The 17,986-nt window shown below is 41.4% G+C and overlaps 1 protein-coding gene across 2 annotated transcripts in view; it reads left to right on the plus strand.

Annotated features, from left to right (window-relative positions):
• The window catches only part of HCN1 (hyperpolarization activated cyclic nucleotide gated potassium channel 1), a 619,095-nt gene that overhangs the window by 160,664 nt on the left and 440,445 nt on the right, over positions 1-17,986 (plus strand). The gene's annotated exons all lie outside the window — the stretch shown is intronic.

Raw genomic sequence — 17,986 nt, forward strand, 5'->3', positions numbered from 1 at the left:
TTTAGTCTCTGGCTCTGACAGAGCTCTATGACAATATAACTCTGACGGATCCTAGCATAGGGAGGGAAAAGCATTAGGATCCGTCAGAGTTAAATTGTCATAGAGCTCTGCCAGAGCCAGAGACTAAAAGTGGCACGGACTTCGGATTTTTAAGGACATGCAGTTTTAGATCTGCGAGGTCCGCAAGGTCCGTGAGGTCCGCGTTTTATCCCTTCCTCTCTTTTACTAAGCTGTGGTAAGCAGTAATGTAAAAATGACATGCCAACAAAGTCTGTCTGAGTCTGTCTGTTCCTTTTCTCATTGTGTGTCTACTGTATTTGCCTTCCCCGTTGGTAGCTGCTGGGCTACATCGAATCCTTCTTCCCCCCTGTAGTCTACTGTCTGGACAGGCTACAGGAGGAGGCAGGGAACCAGCTAACAGACTGCAGGGGGATGTGGGAGCAGCAGTTAGGATCCAAAAGCTCTTCCTTCCTGTTACCCTGAAGCTACACATTATGGAACTTGCCGCCTCAGATCTACAGACTTACAGGGGAAAATATTGGGGGTGCTCAGGCATCCTCAGCATCCACAGAACTGGTGCCTATGAGTACAACATAGTAACATGAAGGAATGGAGTGAGAGTCAGAAGCACTGAGTGTTCCCTACCCTAACTCTTAATACCATAAAAGAACATTCTGACTTTATACTGCCAGTTAATAAAACTTACTAAAGATAAACAGTTTGAGTTCTAAGTGTCAGCTTATCAGGACTGAGTGAAGATGCTATGTTGGAAACTTGACCCCACAAGAAAGGAATCTGACAGAGGGTCAGGCAGTCAGCTCCTCCATTCCTGCTGTGCAAACAGATCCACGACATACATCCACCCTTGGGTGGTGACACTTTGCAAGCTATATGGTATGGTAAATAGTTCCCCGAGTTGCTTTGTCTCAACTTTGAAGTTTACTCAGGACACAATAGTTAAGCTGTCAGAACTGGAGGGGGCAACTGTCTGATGTAGATGCTTGTCAAAAAGTAGAGTCTTTTGTGGCTAAATTACAATCTTTTGTTGCCTCTAATGTTATGGCGAGCTTGAAGATCCTTGCTTATCAAGAAATTCTGGAGATTTTGTCTTATGTTACAAATGAACACTTACTGAATTTTCCTATCACTCATTATTTGACTGCCTTGGAACATTTAAAAATGTGCTTAAAAGGATATTTTACAATACCCTCGAGTAGATACTTTCCCCCCTGATATTCAGGTGGTGGCGGTTAGCATGTTTTTACAAACTAATCACTGCTGGCTAAATTATCCAGTGATATTTAGTGCCAGGCCTAGTCTGTGCACTGGCACTGAATATTCCTGGATAACGTTGGGCAGCCTGGCCTCCTAGAACTTATACGGCCTGGCTGATATTCCTCCATGGCTACATAAAAGTTATGTAGCCCCAGCTGAATACCAGGCTGGCCACATAATTTTTCATTATATACCCCTCCCCCCCAAATAAAAGCCCAATCCCTCCTGCCCAAACATGCTCCCCTGCCCTCCCCCTTGCTGTGACCACCCTGGAAGGCCTTCCAACCCTCCCAAACCCACCCAATGTATAGATTGGCCTCCCCAGTCTTAACTCTGGTGGTCCAGAAGATGTCATGGGGGTAGGATTTCAGCCCCTTAGCAGCGGCTCTTCAAAATGGCTGCCATGATCTCTTGCAGCAGCTCACAGTACTACAGAAAATACTAGAATAAAAGGATCCATTTTATTTAATAGAGCAGATCATATTTACTCCTTTCATAATTGGCCATTTCCTTCAAAGAAGACTGCCAAGATACTCCCCCAGTAGCCATAAAGTTGGTCAAGGTTCCTAAAAGGCATAAGTTACAGATTAACCATTTACTATACATTTACAGATTAACCATTTACTATACATTTACATGAAAACTTTAAATAAAAAGATGCTCCTAAATGAAGAACACCTGGGATAGAACAATAAAAAAAAAAAAATCAAAGCAAGTGTCATAAGGCGGTAAGAGGGGCCAAAAGAGACTACAAAGAAAAAATAGCCAAGGAGGCCAAAAAACTGTAAGCCATTCTTTTGATATATTAAGGGGAAACGACCCGCAAAAGAAGTGGTGGGGCCATTATATGACCAGGGAATAAAGGGAGTACTAAAGGAGGACAAAGCCATCTCCGACAAACTGAACACATTTTTTGCGTTTGTATTTACTGAAGAGGATATATCCAATATACCAGAAGCCGACAGGCTATATACAGGAAATGAAGACAGGAAACTGACAGGGATGACAGTCAGTCTAGAAGAGGTATGCAGAAAGATTGATAGGCTTAAAAATGATAAATCCCCAGGACCGGACAGCATTCACCTGAGGGTAATCAAGGAACTGAAAGGGGTTATAGCTGAACTACTCCAACTAATAGCCAATCTGTCAATCAAATCAGGAAAGATTCCGGAAGAATGGAAAGTGGCGAATATTATGCCGATCTTCAAGAAAGGATCGAAGGGAGATCCGGAAAACTACAGACCGGGAAAGATGGTAGATGCGCTGATAAAGGACCACATCATCGATCACCTTGAGGGACACAAACTGATGAGGACCAGCCAGTGCGACTTCAGCAAAGATCTTGCTTGACAAACTTGCTGCACTTCGAAGGAGTAAATGGGCAGATAGACAAGGGTGACCCGGTTGACATCGTATATCTAGATTTTCAGAAGGCATTCAACAAGGTTCTGCATGAATGCGTACTTTGAAAAATTGCGAGCCATGAAATCGAGGATGATATACTCACGTGGATTAAAAACTGGTTGGCGGATAGGAAACAGAGAGTGGGGGTGAATGGACAATACTCAAGACTAGAAAAATGTCACGAGTGGGAGTGAATGGACAATACTCAGACTGGAAAAATGTCACGAGTGGAGTGCCGCAGGGCTTGGTGCTCGGGCCTCTGCTCTTCAACATATTTATAAATGACCTAGAAATTGGCACGACGAGTGAGGTGATTAAATTTGCGGACAATACAAAGTTATTCAGAGTAGTGAGGACACAGAAGGATGTGAAGATCTACAAAGAGACATAAATACGCTCGAGGAATGGGCCGCAAAATGGCAAATGAGGTTCAGCGTGGATAAGTACAAGGTGATGCATGTTGGTAACAAAAATCATATGCACGAATACAGGATGTCCGGAGCTATACTCGGAGAGAGCCCCCAGGAAAGAGACTTGGGAGTACTTGTAGACACGTCAATGAAATAATCTATGCAATGCGTGGTGGTGGCGAAAAGGGCAAACAGAATGCTAGGATTAAGAATTAAGATTAATTAATTAATTAAGGATTAAGAAGGGGATCACAAACAGATCTGAAGAGGTTATCAGGCCGTTATACCGGGCCATCCTACGCCCCCACCTGGAATACTGTATCTAACACTGGTCGCAGTACATGAAAAAGGACTCGAAAGGGTCCAGAGAAGAGCGACAAAAATGGTTATGGGACTGGGAGAGTTGCCGTACAACAAGAGGCTAGAGAAACTGGGCCTCTTCTCCCTTGAGAAGAGAAGACTGAGAGGGGACATGATCGAAACATTCAAGATATTGAAGGGAATTGACTTAGTAGAGAAAGAGAGACTGTTCACCCTCTCCAAGGTGAAGAGAACGAGAGGGCACTCACTAAAGTTAGAAGGGAAAAGATTCCGTACAAACGTAAGGAAGTTCTTCTTCACCCAGAGAGTGGTAGAAATCTGGAACGCTCTTCCGGAGGCTGTTCTAGGGGAAAGCACTCTTCAGGGATTCAAGACAAGGTTGATAAGTTTCTACTGGAACAGGACATACACAAGTAAGGCTAGACTCAAATAGGGCACTGGGCTTTGACCTAAGGGCCACCACGTGAGCAGACTGCTGGGCATGATGGACCACTAGTCTGACCCAGCAGCGGCAATTCTTAGGTTCTTAAATGCCGTCTTAGTTTCTGGGTTTCATGAGATATACTTTAGATACGTTAGATAGATTGTGATAGATTGTGAGCCCGCCGGGACAGAGAGGGAAAACTGCTTGAGTACCTGAATAAATGCATGTAAACCGTTCTGAGCTCCCCTGGGAGAACGGTATAGAAAATGAAATAAATAAATAAAAAAAAAAATATATCAGGAAATGCAAAATTTCCTCTCTACAGATTATTTCTGTCCCTAAAATAAAGTTTCAGCAAATGGTCTCTTTCAAAACTACTAACCAAAGTCATCAACAAAGTTGTTTGCAGTCGGTCACCAGTCCCAGGGGTCTGTGGAAATATCTCCGACTGAGACTCTAGCACTTTCTCTCGGGTAATTAAGCATTTGAAATGGTTGGCATCAAATCTTCAGTTAATAATAATATTTCAATCAAATATTTTTTTCAACATAGCTTTAGATGAAGTATTCATTTCTCTGGGCAAATTCAGAAACCTCAGATTCATATTCCTAATAACATTCTCTACATTTTCCAATTTAAATCATATTGCAGTCACTTTAGATACAAATAGTTCAGACTACTTTAGTATTTGAGATATACTGTACAGTATACATTTTACAGTCATTCAAATGAAAGTATTTAAACTCAGCAAATTCTTCTTCAGGATGTTTAAAGTGCCATCGTACTTCTTCAGGATATTAAAGAGGCCCTCGTACTTAGCAATACTAAAATGGAGCCTTCGCTATCCCCAGCGTAGGTCTTTCCTGTGTGCTAAAGCCAGTTTTAATATTGCTGGGAAATGGCTGATTTTCTTATTTCTACAATAATGGCCACATGTTGATTTTCTCATTAGCTCCTGGCCAATGAAACATGGGCAAGCAATTTTGACTGTTTATTCCTATTTTGTAATACCATACCATTAGTATATATTGTGTATGCTTCAGCTGCATAATAGGAATATGCCACTGATGTGAAAATCATGATTTTGCCTGCCTGAAGGATAATAAATTGCATGCATATTTTACAAGTTATAGCCAATAATATATTATCAGAATGCTCCAGAGATTGAAGATCATCCTAGAAGCCTGAATAAAGAGGCTTTGTTTGGGTTTTATAAAATAACATACTCATTGGGTAATCTTTCCCAAATGTACATTTAAGAATTATTTTTCATTCAGTTAACAAAGCAAATAACAAGTATTGCAAATTATTCTACATTCATAGTTGAGGTGATTGAAGCCTTTGAAAAGTAGCTAACGGAGGGTGAAATCTTCTTTGTCAATAACTGCTCTATAGACAGATCATTGTTTATTAACTTTTGCAATTTTTGGTTTTACAATGCAATAAACTGTTGGTATTACACCAATAGAGGAATGTCATTTAGGAACATAAGAATAGCCTTAGTGGGTCAGACCAATGGTCCAAGTAGTCCAGTATACCATCTTCATGGAGGCCAATCCAATTTACAAGTATCTGGCAAAAGCTCAAATAGTATCAGCATTCCATGACAAGAAATGGCTTCCCCCATATCTGTCTCAACAGCAGACTATGAACTTTTCTTCCAGGAACTTTTCCAAACCTTTTTCATAACTAGCTAAACTATCTGCTCTTACCACAATCTCTGGCAATGCGTTCCAGAGTTAACTATTCTCTGAGTGAAAAAATATTTCCTCCTATTGGTTTTAAAAGTATCTCCCTGTAACTTTGAGTGTTTCCTAGTCTTTGTAAATCTTGATGCAGTAAAAAACAAAACAAAAACAAAACGATCCACGTTGCAGCTCTGGGTCTAGGAAGAGTACGAGACATGCAAATAATGCTAAAGGTGGCCTAGGTGCTATAGCAGGAATGTCCCCACTGAGACGTAACAAACATACAACATGGAGGGCTATGTACGTCAACGCCCACAGTCTGGGAAACAAGATCCTGGAACTGGAAACAGAAATGACAAATGCCGACTTGGATGTGGTGGCGATATCTGAGACCTGGCTCACAGACTCCCACGGGTGGGACATGGTCATACCGGGTTACAACTTGCTTCGTCGGGACAGGGAGGGCAAAATGGGAGGAGGAGTAGCATTATATACTAAAGATGACATTAAAGTCACCAGAATCACAGATGTACGGTACACTGGGGAATCCCTTTGGGTAAATTTGGCCAGAGGGAAGGACAAATGCCTATATCTTGGCGTAGTATACAGACCCCCAAGACAACAGGATGACCAAGATATGGAATTAATCAGAGATATAGAGAATATCACCTTGCGTGGGGACACAGTATTGTTAGGTGACTTCTACATGCCTGATGTGGATTGGGTCACGCTTTCCTCTGCTTCAGGCAGCAGCAGGAGGCTATTAAACTCCTTGAAGGGAGCAAGACTAAGGCAACTGGTGTTGGAACCAACAAGGGATCAGGCAATCCTAGACCTGATACTTACCAATGGAGAAAGTGTCACAGAGGTCTCGGTGGGCGACACATTGGCCTCCAGCGACCACAACATGGTATGGTTCAATCTCAGGAAAGGTTTCACTAAATCTACCACACTGACCAAGGTCCTTAAATTCAAGGACACTAACTTCAAAGACATGGAGAACTTCGTTCACCAGGCGCTACAAAGCCAAGCAGAAACCGATAACGTGGAAGAAATGTGGTCAACTATGAAAGCCACCATACAGGAAGCAACAAACCGCTATGTTAAATCGGTAAGTAAACGGAGTAGGAACAATAAGCCACAGTGGTTCTCTGTGGAGATCTCGGACCTCATCAAGGAGAAGAAAAAAGCATTCATCTCTTACAAACAATCAGGGAAACAGGACTCCAGGGAAATCTATCTGGCCAAGTCAAAAGCAGTCAAAACAGCAGTTAGGCAGGCCAAATTCCACATGGAGGAGTCTTTAGCAAGGAACATAAAGAAAGGAGATAAATCCTTTTTCAGGTATATCAGTGACAGGAACAAGAACTCAGGTGGGATAGTACGCCTCAGGAAACCAGAGGGAGACTATGCAGAAATGGACTCGGAAAAAGCCCAACTGTTAAATGAATACTTCTGCTCAGTCTTCACCCGCGAGGCACCGGGACTTGGTCCTCAGCTGCAAACAAGGGTTGACTCAGCTGATCCGTTTAGTAATTTCGAGTTTACGCCCAGCAGTGTCTACTGCGAGCTGTCAAAGCTCAAGGTTAACAAGGCAATGGGGCCTGACAACCTACACCCCAGGGTGCTTAGGGAGTTGTGTGATGTCTTGGCGGAACCGCTATCCGCGCTCTTCAATCTCTCCCTTAGTACAGGTAACGTCCCGTTGGACTGGAAAATGGCTAACGTCATTCCACTTCATAAGAAAGGCTCCAAGATGGAGACAGCAAACTACAGACCGGTGAGTCTCACATCAATAGTGAGCAAACTAATGGAAACTCTAATCAAACGCCAATTGGATACGATCATGAACGAGGAGAATCTATGGGATCCCCGTCAACATGGATTTACTAAGGGGAGATCCTGCCAATCCAACCTGATCGGCTTCTTTGACTGGGTGACGAGAAAGCTGGATGTTGGGGAGTCCCTGGACATCGTATACCTGGACTTCAGCAAAGCATTCGATAGCGTACCACACCGCAGGTTGCTGAGCAAGATGAGTTCTATAGGATTGGGCGACACGTTGACGAAATGGATTGGGAACTGGCTTGAGGGTAGGCTTCAGAGGGTAGTGGTGAATGGCACCCCCTCCGAAACGACGGAGGTGATCAGTGGAGTGCCACAGGGCTCCGTCCTGGGCCCGATCCTGTTCAACATCTACATAAGAGACTTGGCAGAAGGGCTCCGAGGTAAAATAACATTATTCACTGATGACGCCAAACTAAGCAATGTAGTGGCCAAGAGTACAACAGACAAAAATTCAATGCCCGACAACATGATGCACGACCTACTACTACTGGACCGCTGGTCTAGGTCCTGGCAACTCAGCTTCAATGCCAAAAAATGCAAAGTCATGCACCTGGGCAGCCAAAATCCATGCAAGACTTACACCCTAAATGGCGAGATCCTAACAAGAACTGAAGCAGAACGTGACCGAGGAGTGATCATCAGTGAGGACATGAAGGCTGCCAATCAAGTGGAGCAAGCTTCCTCCAAAGCAAGGCAAATCATAGGTTGCATATGCAGGAGTTTCGTCAGCCGTAAGCCTGAAGTCATTATGCCATTGTATAGATCCATGATGAGACCACATCTGGAGTACTGTGTGCAATTTTGGAGGCCGCATTACCGAAAAGATGTGCTGAGACTAGAGTCGGTCCAGAGAATGGCCACCCAGATGGTCGCGGGTCTCAAGGATCTCCCGTACGAGGAAAGGCTGGATAAGTTACAGCTCTACTCACACGAGGAACGCAGAGAGAGGAGAGACATGATCGAGACGTTCAAGTATCTCACGGGTCGCATCGAAGTGGAAGAGGAAATCTTCTTTCTCAAGGGTCCCACGGCAACCAGGGGGCACCCGTGGAAAATCAGGGGAGGGAAACTGCACAGTGACACCAGGAAATTATTTTTCACTGAAAGAGTGGTTGACCGCTGGAATAACTTCCACTTCAGGTCACTGAGGCCAGCAGCGTGCCTGATTTGAAGGCCAAATGGGATAGACACGTGGGATCTATTCACTGAATTAGGTGGGGAAGGGTCATTGCGGTGGGCAGACTAGATGGGCCGTGGCCCTTATCTACCGTCTATTTCTATGTTTCTATGGTTATGCACGGTTTGTAAAATCGTGTATAACGCGCGCATTATATGCGTGAAAATACGGTAAATACTTTGATGATTTGCATTATATGTTCTTTGTGGAATTCGTGTTGTGATTGTAACCCCATATATGATACAATCCCCAAGGCAAGCCCTTCCTTTTGTAACGTTATAGAAAGCAAAAGGTATATACACAATTTTAAGAAATCAGAATTGAATCCTTCTATTTTCAGTTCATACTACTGTATGTTTCTTCTTTACCATTCCTTGTATTGACTTTTTACTGACCTTTGGATATACAGCAGCATGAATTTTGTAAAGATTATAGCGTGGAAACATTGATGGCATTTTTATTTGATAGTTCATTGTGTGGAATAGAAAAGGCAGGAACGACATATTTTTGATGATTTTTCTTAGGTTAATAGAAGAAAACACAAACAAAAAAAATATATTTTATTGGACTGACAATACATTTTTGACTAGCTTTCAAAGGACAAAAACTTTTTCCTCAGGTTAGAACAGTACACTATTTATAAGTGGAATAGAAAAGCATTTCAGTGACAGTCTCGAGGGAAAGTTAAAGTGAATAGAGGGTGAGAAACAGAGAAAGAGAGATGGTGGAGTTATCAGAAGGTGACAAAACAGTATAATTTTATGGTTTATAATGTGTAAAGAAACTCAGACCTTGTAAAATTCCTTTCTTGTTGATATTTGAAGTATTTTATCATCTTAACTTCCTGGATTGTTTTAAAACTTTCTTCTTTGTATTCGGATCACTAAGTGATTGATGCAGTGCTCTGGTCATGAAAAATGCTCACTCATGGAGGTGTTACCTTGGTTTGCTTTGCAGTGTCTGATGGTAGTGCCTATGTGAGTTGAATATTGTCTCTAACTTCTGGCCCATCTTACCAATATATAGCATTCTTCTATATTGCTTCTATACCTGGGTACTAATAAGGGTAATTATATAACGTATGCACTAATATGCACATATACATGCCAATATTCTATCTAAGTGCTATTCTACTGTATAAATGTGTCTCAAATAGAACATATTTGCACAGTGGGTATACATGAGGTGGGGCCTAGGTGGTGATGGCAAGTTGGGAGGATACAAGAGAAGTGGGAAGTCAGTGGTCCAATGGGATTGGAGAAGAGTGAATGTGGTCCTTCTCCACAAAAATGGTGACAGGGAATAAGTGGGAAACTATAGGCAGGTTAGCTTCACTTTAGGAAAAATAATGAAGGCGCTATAGAAGGAAAAGCCTGTAAAATTCCTGGAATCTGGTGGTTTACAAGATCTGAGGCAACATGTTTTTACCAAAGGAAAATTGTGTCAAACAAATCTGGTTGATTTCTTGGACTGGTAACCAGAGAATTGGATAGAGGGCACACGCTTAGGACTTTAACAGGTTTCCCCATAGGAGGCTTGTGAAACTGGTTAACTGACTCGGAGGAAAGAAAGGTGAGCAGTGGAGTGTGCCTAGGATTGGGATTGGACCGAATCAGAAAAAAATCTAAAAATGTTCTTCTTTACTGTTCTTAGGAACTGTGCTCAGAGACATGAAGGCTATAAAACCGCTTCACCACCCAATCATTGCATAGTTCAATACAGTGTCAGAAAAATGGTATACATCTCTCTAGTTGATTACGCAAAACCAAACAGGCCGCTGGATAATGAGGAGATATGAATTTTTGCAATTAGCACCGGAGTTCTAACAATATATGAGACTTCATTGCCCACTTTTTTGGAAGGGTTCAGCAGTGGCTTTTCGGTTCCCTGACGCAGTATCGAAACGTGCACATCGGAACCAGCGATTCTCTAAAGCTAAGTTTTATTCTTTTTAGAGTTTCATACCCAAAATGATAAAGCTATAACCTGTTTGGTTTTGCGTAATCAACTAGAGAGATATACCATTCTTCTGACATTAAACTATGCAATGATTGGGTGGTGAGGCGGTTTTATAGCCTCCATGTCTCTGAGCACAGTTCCTAAAAACAGTAAAGAAGAACATTTTTAGATTTTTTTCTGATTCAATACATATGGAGTAACTTTTTGATTATTTTTGTTCTTTTGTCACTCAACAGCTTAGTACTGTGTGAGTTATATTGCCTCTCTTTTTGGTTTTTTGACTAGGATTGGGATTGGGGCAGATTCTATTAAATATATTTGTGTATGACATTGCTGAAGGGTTAGGAGGTAAAATTTGCCTTTTTATGGACAACACAAAGATTTGCAACACAGTAGACAGCCAAGAGGGAATGGACAGAATGAGGAGTGATTTACAAAGTTTGAAGAATAGTCTAATATTTTGGCAGTTAAAATTTAATATAAAAAAGTATAGAGTGATGTACAGTAGAAATCCAAAAGTGTTGTATATTCTTGGAGATGAGAGGCTATTAAGCACAGAACAGGAGAGAGATTTTGGGGTGATAGTGCCAGAGGAACTTAAAATAAAGGTGGCTGTTGCAAGAAGGATGCTAGGTTGCCTAGAGAGAGAGAGAGACAGACATCCAGTAGAAGAAAGGAGATGTTAATACCCTTGAACAAGTTATTAACGAAGCCACATTTGAAGTATTGTATTCAAGTTTGGAGCCCATATCTTGCTTAGGGCTTTAAAAGACTTGAGGCTGTTCATTGGAAGGTGACAAAAATTATACGGGGCTTGTGCCAAAAGACGTAAGAGAAGAGACTTGAAGTCCTCAGGTTATACATAAAAAGTATCAAAAATTCAAACTTATCTTTTTCAGAGTCAGGGAAGCAGTAGAACTAGAGGTCATAAGTTGAGGCTGCAGGAGCAATGGCAGGAAATACTGGAATGCACTCTTGTGGGAGGTTGTGAAGGCAGAAATGGTGATGGAATTCAAGAAGGCATGGGATAAACAGAGAAGATAACTTTATAGAAAAAAGGATGGAATCAATTTAAAGCAAAACTTAAATGATCTCATTGCTGCCGTTAGCTTTAATGGCAGCTTCAGCAGTTTGGAACGAAGACTTACATAAGAACAGATGTACTGGGTTAAACCAATGGTCCATCTAGCCCAGTATCCTGTTTCAAACAGTGGCCAATCCAGGTCACAAGTACCTGGCAGAAATCCAAATAGTAGCAATTTCCATGCTACCGATCCTGGAGCAAGCAGTGACTTTCCCATGTTTATCTCAATAGCAGACTATGGACTTGTCTTCTAGGAACCTGTCCAAACCTTTTTTTTAAACCCAGCTACATTAACTGCTGTTACCACATCTTCTGGAAACTTCTGGGTCTCATAAGTGGCAAAAAACAGAACAGGATCAAGGCTGGAGTTGGCATTGATAACAGCCCCAGTAGTTGGGAAGTAGGACCAGTGCTGGGCAGACGTCTATGGTCTGTGCTCCAAAATTGGCAGGGAGAGATAGAGAAATGGAGGGGCATTTTCTCTGTTCATCTAAATATTAGACAACTCTCTTCTACTGCAGATCCCACTTTGGAAACACTCTCCATCCATCAGCTTGCCTGCTCTCCCATTGACTTTCTTCTTCTTTACCATCTTCTGCATCTCACTGCCCTCTCTCTGCAATCAGCTATTGCTGATCACTGTGTAGCCATGGCTGGCCCCATCATTCTTGTGGATTTCAACATACATTTTGACAACAATACTAACCCTCTCACCTCAGGTTTCAGCAGTTTTCTGTCTGACCTCCACTTACTTCACACTATTACTAGCCCTACTCATGCACTTTGGACTCTGTTCCCGAACCACTGCTCTTCCCTGGTCTGACCTTGACGTTCAGTGGCTTAAAGTGCCTATGTTGGTGCAATTCTAGCACCTTTTTTTTGGGCACCAGTAGACGTTGTAACCTTAACATTTTTTGCCATTTGTAAGGATTCCTTAGCATAGCCTTCCTGGCTACAGAGCACATAGGCTTCTGGGAATTATAGTCCGTAAATTTTATTGGTATTTAAAAGAAATCATACATTATGAATTACAATATAAATTAGACCATATGTATGAATAACAATAAACAAGAGAAACAAACAGAACTAGAAAAACAGCAAATTAATTAAAATAATGATCATTAATACTATCAAAAATGCAAGAAAAGGACAGTATTGATGTGCATCTTATTCAGACAAATCATAATCATTATGGTTTATAAGGCGCATGGCTATAGGATTACAGTGGTTATTATGTTTTATTAAATTTATATAAAGCATTGGATCTTTCTGCAGCGATCCGCTCATATTTGGCAGTTAAACAGACTGTGTTCCATCAGAACTTTTTTAAATGATCCAGGTTTTAAACTTCCCTGGGCTTGTACAGAAATATTTCGAGAACCGGGAAAGCTGATGACTTCATCAAGCTTCTGGCAGGGCTAATTAGCTCTGCCTTCCTGGAAAGAGAGAAAGCTTTTAGCTTTGTGAAAGAAGGAAACACACCCAAAGGGAGAAGCAGCACTCCAGAATTACAGAGAAGTTTTCTAAGATGGAGGGCTGGAATACAAGTTTTTCCCTTCCAGCCTCTGAGATAGGGATTTCTAAGGTTAGAAGGCAGGGCAAGATTTAACCCCGTCAGCTCGAAGCCATGCCAGAAAAAAGGAAGAAAGCTTTCCTTAATAAGAGGTGGAAATGGGGTTGGGAGTTCTCCGTTTCAAGAGGTCCCTTCCTGGAGATAGGCAAGTGAGGGAGCAGTGCATAGGCACTGATGGGAATGCCTGGGATAAGAGTATTAAGTGACAGGAAGGAAACAGTCCAGTATATAGGGACAAGAAGGTTCATGCCTTAGCAGAGAGGAGGAATCCAGTAGTTGGAGAATTTAAAAATGCAGAGGAGCTCCGTGATTCAAGGTAAGTTTTCAGACTGTTTTTTTTGTTTGCTGTTCTAGAGGGTATGATATAAAGGAGAGGGGTTTAATTTAGTGATATACTCAGTATAAACAAGGACATAGAGAATACACTGGTTATGAGGTAGCACAGTGGTAGAGTGAAGGTGGCAATGAAACCCCCCATAGCTAATTCAGTAGAGGAGAGACAGTTGATGAGGAAGTCCCCTTAGCTAGTTTGAATGATAAAAAAGAATGAGATTTAGCTCATTTTCTTCATATTATTATAATTAGTACTTAACTTTCTTTACTTCCAAGCAAGGTGTGTTTATTTATACAGCCAGCTGTCCTAGAGCAATGGAATTGATGATTGGGGCTTGTGTACCGCCATTTTGTAGTTTTACAACCACACTCAAAGCAGTTTTACATCCAGGTACTTCAAGCATTTTCCCTACCTGTCCTGGTGGGCTCACAGTCTATCTAATGTACCTGGGGCAGTGGAGGATTAAGTGACTTTGCCCAGGGTCACAAGGAGCTAGGTTGGGCCAGCAGGAAAATCTGGCTTGGACTGTGATTTCTTGCAAGACTTAGTAGGGACATTATGTAGATTAGAAGATGACAGGAAGTACTCATGGATGGATGAAGTGTGCTATTTAATTTGGACTTATTAAGAGAACCTGCATCTTGCTGACCTCCCTTAGTCCATTCTCATGATGGGCAGCTCTAAAAATGTGTTGAAGGCTTCCTAGAGCAAAAGGGTCTGCCCCTATGGCCAAAGGGGGCACCCTGGCAGTAGTTAAAAGATATTGTACCAGGTTGGGGTTGATAGTGCTGACACATAGGCAGTGTTGTGGGTAATATTGAGTTCTGAATTGGTTTAGCGACTTCTTGAAATTACGATTTTATCAAGTACACGCTGAAGGTAAATTTTCTCCATCTTGGTCTCCTGTTTGCGGAGATTTCCACTGTCTCCCATATTATTTCCTGTTTGCGGAGATTTCCACTGTCTCCCATATTATTTTATATATATAACGACATTGAAATATTTGAACTTATCTACCTCAGAATTTATTTTTGCATACTGTGACTGGGTAAGACCTGGACTGGATTAGCCAGAGTCCTGACCTGGGTCATCCAGCCTCAGCCGAGCAGTAGAGGGCAGAGGGGTGTCTGCATTAAATAAAAAGGTGTTTAGTGTGAATTTTAAGGTGACTTTATTTTCTGACTTTATTCTGTAGTACAATTCAAAACATACAAAAATAAACTCTCAATGGCGGCTAAACGGCCTGTTAGCCCACCATGCTTTATTCACTACTAAAGTTCAAGAAAAATCTGGCAATTTCAAACAGCTTGCCTCTGGAGCAATTCTCAGGGTATAATTATCCTTCTCACCCTGAGCATAGAATTCTTATCTCTTTTACTTTTAGTTAAATCAGAAGCAGTAATTCTTAATTGTTCTGGTACTTTGTTTTATGAGGCAACACCACATTATCAGACACAGTTTTTGCTTCCCTCAAACTTTACTCTGTGACCATGCCTTCAAACATGCCTAATTCCTCAGACTCCATTTCAATATCCTCTACTAACATTTTTTCTGGCATTTCCTCATCATATTCAATATCTTCAGAAGAATGATTAGAGGCTTTAGTGCTGAGGTTTTCTACCTGCTTGCTTTGGGAAATGCTGGTCTCTGCCTTCTGAATTTGGGCTTGCATAGGTCTGCTTCTCAAGGATTCAGGAATGCTGTAAGTTTGTGGCTGCCTCCTTGGCCTAGAGACCACACCCTTTTCTCTAGTATGGGGCTGATTGCCTCTCAAAACACCTGTGGTTCCCTGGTGCTTTGCTAATGAGCCTGGATAGCATCCCTGCTCACTAACCCTGCCCCCAGCAGAGCTGATTGCAGGAGCTAATCCCTTTGTGGGTTTTGCTGTCACCTGCTTGGTGCATGCTGGTACTTGTAGTTCTTTGCCTTTAGCATTCCCTACACTAGAACTAGGCAAGTATAATCGGGTCACTTTTGGGTTGCCTTTCACTGGGGATAAATTCTGTAGGGCAGTTTCCCTAACCTGCCTGCTTCTAGGGGTAGTTTTAGGGATAGTTTTAGAGCACTGCAGGGTTTCTTCCAGCATGACAGGACTCTCCCTGTCACAGTACGCTGATGATATTTTCATCTTACTTGAAGTTGATCCATCATTGTCGAATTTAACAGCAGATATCAATTTTTGTATTTCAAGACTTCAAGGTTGGGCCTCCTATGTGCGTATGAAATTAAATGCCACCAAACTAAACTTTTATGATTTGGCCCTACTACACAAAATCTGCCCCCTTTTGTACGACTAAATTCTGATGATACTTTGAAGATTAAATTTTCATCTAGAATCCTTGGGTTTATTCTGGATTCCACGCTTTCTTTGACTAACCAAATTAATAATGTATCTAAAAAATGCTTTTTTAGTTTATGGATGTCAAGGAGGGTTTGTCATTTTTTTTCATCAACATCATTTTGCTGTATTGGTCCAGGCTATTGTATTAGCTTATCTGGACTATACAAATTCTCTTTACATCAGTTTAAGTAAGTGTAACTTAAAGAGATTACAGCTGATTCAGAACACGGCTGCCAAATTGATTTTTGATAAGAATAGATATGATCATGTTACTCCATTACTGAGGGCACTGCATTGGCTCCCGGTATACTGGAGGGTTCAGTTCAAGTGTGCCAGTGTTGTATTTAAGAGCTTATATGGGATTTTTTCCCCATTATTTACCCTTCCTTTCAACTCTCATCGACCTCTTTCTATTAGAGGTATACATAAACTTAAATTAGCATTCCCTTCTATTAGAGGGATTCAAACTTTAGGTATATTCTCTCACTTTCTGGTATTTACCATGGTGAAAATTTGGAATGATCTCCCTTCAGATATCAGAATTCTTTCTTCTTTGACATGTTTTAGAAAAACTCTGAAGACGTATCTGTTTAATAAAATTTTAGATGATAAATAAGAGATGGCAATAGATTAATTTTCCTGTCAAATTATTGTTCTCTAATGTTACTTTGAGTAAATTTTTGTTAACCAGTTCGAGTCCCTCTGGGGAATGACCTGGTATATAAGACTAAGGATTGGATTGGATTGCAGTTACTAGTAATTAGTTACTTTAGCTAATTACTCTTTTGTAGTAATCAGTAACATAGTTAACTACTTTTTTTTCACTATCCCAGTAACTGTAATTAATTAATTTTGAAGATTAACTAGCACAACATTGCATGTAGGAGGCCTGCTACAATATTCATTAGGAATATACTAAAATTCTGGTACATTGGCAATACTTGAAGACTGGTAGTAAAGACCATAGTGCTAATTTTATAACTTCCAGGACAGATGTCTGCCTTCCTAAGCCAGCTACTAGCAAAAGGAAAAGAAGGGAAGAGGAAGTCAGAACTAACCCTGCCCACAAAGGTTTGTATTATCCCAACCCCCTGAGTTTTGTCCTCCAGGAAGGAGGAAGAGTCAGTGAACAGTGTGTTTTACCTGCTACTTCCTCCTTCTAAACAGGTTTTCCTCTGGAGTCAGAACCCCATGGGGGCTACATTTGTAGGATTTAAAAACTCATGTATATTATGATAAGGGACCCAATGTATTTGTTTGCCTGAGGCCTACCAAAGATTTATTCCTGTCCTGTTTATAGGGTTGCCAGATTTTGCCCTTAAAAAGAGGACGTATGGCCCCTCCCTATTCTACCCCAGTCCCACCCTGTTCTGCCCACAGCCCCACCTTATTCCGCTCATAGCCCTTCCATGTTCTATCCCCCAACTCTGGTCCCACACAAACCCCGTCTCTTTGGGGCCGCATCAGGAGGGCATCTTCGCATGCGTGATGCAAAGCAATGACATTGCATGCATGCACCCATGTGCTTGATAACATTGCATCATATCTGAGCATGTGGAGATGCCTTCTAGATGCGGCCCCGAGCTCAATGGTTTTCAAAACCCGGACAAAGTGCCAAGTTTTGAAAACCTGTCCGGACACCTGGACAGTCCTCTAAAAAGAGGACATGTCTGGATAAATTCTGTTGTCTGGTAACCCTACCTATTTTTGTTTCATATTGTATTATTTATAAGATGTAATTGAGTAATATAGATTGCATGCATGAATGGTAAGTTCCTAATGAAAACAAGATAAATATACATACTTCTTCCATGAGAAGTGACAGCAACAATATTATATTTCTTCTAACCATATGGTAACAAAATCTGTGAAACAGTGTGAATGCAGTATTGTTGCCAACATTTGAAGTGGATGAAAAAAAAAAGAATTTATTTTTAAGGTAATATGGTTTTAGAGTTACTACAAGAGTTAAGTGATAGCTTAGCTCATTGGTTCCCAATCCTGGTCCTGGAGGCACTCTAGCCAGTCATGTTTTCAGGATATCTATAATGAATATTCATGAGGTAGATTTGCACGCATTATCTCCACTGCATGCAAATCTCTCATGAATATTCACTGTGACTATCCTGAAAACCTGACCAGCTGGGG

This window comes from Geotrypetes seraphini, chromosome 1 (genome assembly GCF_902459505.1).
Source record: "Geotrypetes seraphini chromosome 1, aGeoSer1.1, whole genome shotgun sequence".
In the NCBI taxonomy this organism is placed as follows: Eukaryota; Metazoa; Chordata; class Amphibia; order Gymnophiona; family Dermophiidae; genus Geotrypetes; species Geotrypetes seraphini.